At 43.4% G+C, this 4,572-nt stretch overlaps 1 protein-coding gene across 4 annotated transcripts in view; it reads left to right on the top strand.

The window, feature by feature from the left end:
• Nucleotides 1–246: 246 nt before the first annotated feature.
• Tab2 (TGF-beta activated kinase 1/MAP3K7 binding protein 2) overlaps nt 247–4,572 on the top strand; it is an 89,651-nt gene continuing 85,325 nt past the window's right edge. For all 4 annotated transcript variants that reach the window (XM_023705774.1, XM_023705773.1, XM_023705775.1 and 1 more), the window contains exon 1: nt 247–560. The gene's annotated coding sequence lies outside the window, so the exon portion shown is untranslated. The remainder of the gene's footprint in view (nt 561–4,572) is intronic.

Raw genomic sequence — 4,572 nt, 5'->3', positions numbered from 1 at the left:
CCCCGCGCCGCCGCAGCCGCCGCTGCTCTCCCGCCGCCCGGCTAGGGGAGGCCTCGTCACGGCCGCCGCCTCAGCGCGGCGCAGATCTCGCGGTGTTTGCCGCCGCCGCGCCGCCATATTGTGTGACAGTATTTTGGTTTGGACTAGGCTGGCGGAGCCGCGACGCGAGCGAGCGCGAGCTGGGGGGGTGGGGGGAGGGCAGGCGAGCGCGAGGGGGTGGGGGCAGAGCGAGGCGGGGAGGCCGAGCGAGCCGGAGCCGAGCCGCGGGCACGGCGACGCCGCCCAGCCAGTGCTTTTGATCCGCGGCGGCCGCCGGCGGGGCGACCCAGCCCGACCCCCTCCCCTCCCCCTCAGCCGCGAGCGGCGGCGGCGGCGGCGGCTGCCGGAGGGAGTTGGCGGGGCGGCGGGCTGAGCGGGGAGGGAGGAAGGGCTGAGGTGTCCCCCCTGCCTGGAGGACTCGGAGGCGGCGGCGGCGCTGGCGGCGACAGTGGAGACGGCTGCCCTAGTGGGAGAGGCAGCGGCGGCCGAGGAGGAGGAGGAGGGGGACGCGGCGGCGAAGGGTAAGTGGACGGCGCTGCCGGGCCTCGGCGGGATCCCCCGCGCGCTCCTCTCCGCCCCCCGCACCTCCCCTACCACGGGCAGGGGCTCTGCCGACTCGCGGGGCCCTCGCGGGGCGCCCGCGCCTTCTTCGCCCTCTTCCTCCCTCCGCCCCTGTCCTTCCCCCAGTGGCTCGGCAGAAGGAGGCCCCCCAAGTCCTCCGCGCTGGTGGGGGTGGGGAGCATCGGGCCGGGCCTGGCTCCGGGGCGTCGGTGTGGCGGGGGAGGGGGTCATGGGAACCGGCTGAGGGAGCTCCGGGCAGGGGCTGCCTGGGAGTGGGGGGCCCGCTCTGCCCGCCCGCAGGCGTGCGTGCGCTGGCGGCGGGGGAGGCAGAAGACTTTTTGGGGAACCAGGCTCCGAATAAAGATGACTTCGGAACAGAGAAATGTGTTGGTCTGGGGCACAACCTCGTTTCCTTTCCGATTTTGGTTTTCTGCAGCCTTCTTTGAAGTGAAGAGCAAGCCCTGCTGTGAATATTTGCCCCTTGGAACTCGCGGTGTATTTCTAGTTTTCTGTTTGTGCACCCTCCACACCTGCAACTGTGCCTGAGACAGGGAGGTTGAGGGGTTCTCTTGGCCTTGCTCAACAGGTGGATCTTTCTGCCGCTGATGCTGTGGGATTGTTCGGGCAGAGTTGTATACCACACTGTCAGAGAGGGTGTGAGTTTGTATTTATGTGTTTGGCCGTGTTTCATTCCATATATAGTATATTTGGGGTGTTAGGGTTCCATTCAAGTCAGCTTAATTGTAGTGGCGAAATTCTTCAAATGTTTCTGATAAGAGGGGTTTTCTGGAGAGAAGGGTATTCGCGGCTTCACGGGGGTTCTTAGGTAGTTGGTAAAATTCACATCTCCAAAGCAAAGGTTGTTCAGTGCCTTTATTGATTGGAAAGTTCTTGAACGCCGAGGTCGTGTTTATGGCAGCAGTAAGGCAGTATAATTTGCATCCATTTTGTCTGTTTTATGTTAAGTTTGTAAAGTGCAAAATTTTAAGATCAGGTTGATTCACATTTTATAAAAGGAAGTAGTTTCTTAACGTACTCCAAGAAGCTGTTGCTCATTATGCAATTTCTGATGTCGCTGGGAATTTTGATGGGCATGGAATAGATTATTTGCTTTCAGTTTTTACACCGTTACTGCTTAGTAGTAGGATCCTGACACCTTTTCAAAAAATACCTTTCAATTATTTGTAACAATGAGATCACAGTTGATTTTAGAACTTGACAGTTTGAAACTAACTTGCAAATAACATTTCACTTTTCATTTTGTTGCATGCTGAGAGCACGTTAGGAACTAGGAGAATTGTCAGATAAATGAACTACAGACTAAATGAGGGCCCGGTTAAATAGAAAGCTACTATAACTTTTTAAAAAGGTGTGCAGAATGAGTATACTGAACGATGGTACTCTCAGCATGTTAACAGGAAATACAACAAAAATTCCAATGATTCAGAACTTCTGTTTGGGTTTTCCCCTTAAGTCTAATCAGTTTCTTATAGAGGGTGCTTAAGTTTTAAATCTTAATAAATCGAACAACAAGTTGAATATGTTGATTAGATTAGTAAGGTCTCCACTGACTATACTTATTTTTTATTTTTCTCTTGGCTGCATGGAATTTTAAAGTATTCTTTAAAGAACACTAGTGAAATAACCACTGTGTGCCACCTCTTTAGTGAACTCTGGTAGTACAGCCTATGTTCTTTGTAACTTACTAAGTGGATGCAATGAACAGAAGCTTATGATATGTCATGTTTCCTGAAGAATAAACTTTAACTTCAGTCAGTCCCATTAGAGTAACATAGTGCGAACGTTTGGTCCTTTCTTTAGTGGAAAGAAGTGCTTGCCTTCAGCTGAAGATATTGTTAAGACTTGTGTATAATTACTTCAATGAAAAGAGAGTTATCTAGATTCCTAGTTACTGAGTGTAACTTATTTAGTATTAGTAACATATTAGACATGAATAACTATCTTACCGTAATTGATGTCTTAACAGAAATAAAACTTTATTCTGTTTCTGTAATTTTCTCTATAAGGAAAATTTTTTTTCCTAAAGTACTGTTTAGAAAGAAGGCAATGTACATATGTATCAATGAACCTGCTGCAGTTTGAAAAATAAGTGCAATGTGTAGGCTGTCTTATTCAATGAGTTATATGCTAGAAAAGTCTCTGAGGAATGTCTTGAGTTTTCTAAAGTTGGCAGTTTTTTAGTTATATAAACAGATCAAGACCAAAAATTTATTTTCTTATAATTGTTGGCATACTTTAGAAGAAACTTTCTGCCTTGTGTTACAGATTTTTAAAAAAGAACATTCCTGGTAATCTTTACAATAAATAAATATCATAAATAGTACTATAAAGATTTCAATTCCATTATCTCTCTGTTTGGCCAGGTTTCCATGACCCAGAAAAAAAGTATTAACACTTATCCTGTTTCTCATATACCATCTTTATTTGATTTAAGATAGGGACTCTTTATAATGAAAGATTTGGAGATAATGAAGACAGTGTGAAAATCAAGACAAAACAGTAATGAGGAGGAAATGGCAAATAAGATGGTAGTCAAATAGTAGATGAACAGTTTTTGGACAGCTAGGAATATGAAGATACAGGTAGTAGTGACTGTCAAGTATAGGAAAATGATCCTGTTGAGCTATATACTAAGGACATTAGTTCCAAGTCTTTTGATAGGCTCTGTCTATAAATGTCAACTTAAAATTCTCTGTATTAAGAATGATAGAATTCAGAGATGCTTAAATTATGTTTGTGGGGCTGGGGAGATAGCTCAGTTTGTGTGTTCATATTTATTTAACTCTGGCTGGTATTCCCAGACTACATTAATATTTGTTGCAATAATTCTGCTTCTTAAAATTCTGAAGTACTCTGGGAGTAGGGTACATTCTACATTCTTTTCAGTCATTAAACTTATCGGTAATTTTGATAACTAAAGAGTACTAAACAAGATTGGGGAGGGGAATTTTTTCATGTAATCCATCCATCAAAATAGCCCATATATTAATAAATTGTATTTTATCTACATTTATTCTTCTATGTTTAACAGTTTTATTCTTCTAAGTTTAAAAGGGTGTGTGTGCCCGAATAGTCAGAAAACTACACTGAAGTTAGGAATTTTGCTTAGATTTTTATTGATTCATTTTACAGAGTGCTTCCTTTCTCATTTCCTAATCCTAGAAAATAAGTAGGCACTGGTGAGAAGTGCCAGCAGACAAGTTGATGTTTCAGCAGGAGATCCAAGTCAGAATTGCTACAAAGTAAAACCATGGATGTTAAATATCAGTAGAAGATCTCTATGAAAAATTTAAAGTTTTGGCACTTAAAAGCAGATTCGCTCAAAATAAATTTATACAGACTCCCTTCATCTCTTATGATGCTTGATAAGTGATGTGACTTTTTGATTTGTCCCATTCATTTTCAGTGTAAAACTTCAATAGAGAATTTTGTTATATTTTTAATCATTGATTTCAATTTAGAATTTGGCATCAAAGGCATGTTACTCTGTATAGTAAAATGAAACAAACTTTATTGAATTCTTATGGTGTTCCAATCATTCATTCATTTCACAGATAATTATTAAGCATTGACTGTATACTGAGGACTCTTCCAGATGCTTGAGATACAGTACTGAATAGCAGACAAAAATGTCTATTCTTGTATAGTTTGCCTTTTAGTGGTAGAAGACAATAAATGAGTAAAATGTATCTGGGTGAAAAATGCAGTGGAGAAAAAACAGAAAAAGGGTTTGGGGAATGAACATTGCTTACTTAATCTTTTAAAAACTGCATAGTAGGTATTCTTGATTTCAAAAGTAAAAACTCCATTACATAAAATTTTGTCTTTGATTAAAAATATACTTCATAACTTGGGATCAGGATTGTATTTGTAGTTAAGAGTGAAGAGTCTCGGGGCTGGAGAGATGGCTCAGTGGTCTAAGGCACCTACTTAGAACAAGCTTGGCAAAGC

Source organism: Octodon degus, unplaced genomic scaffold (assembly GCF_000260255.1).
Source record: "Octodon degus isolate 3935 unplaced genomic scaffold, OctDeg1.0 scaffold00229, whole genome shotgun sequence".
Taxonomy (NCBI): domain Eukaryota; kingdom Metazoa; phylum Chordata; class Mammalia; order Rodentia; family Octodontidae; genus Octodon; species Octodon degus.
This window is presented reverse-complemented; position numbering and strand designations above follow the sequence as displayed.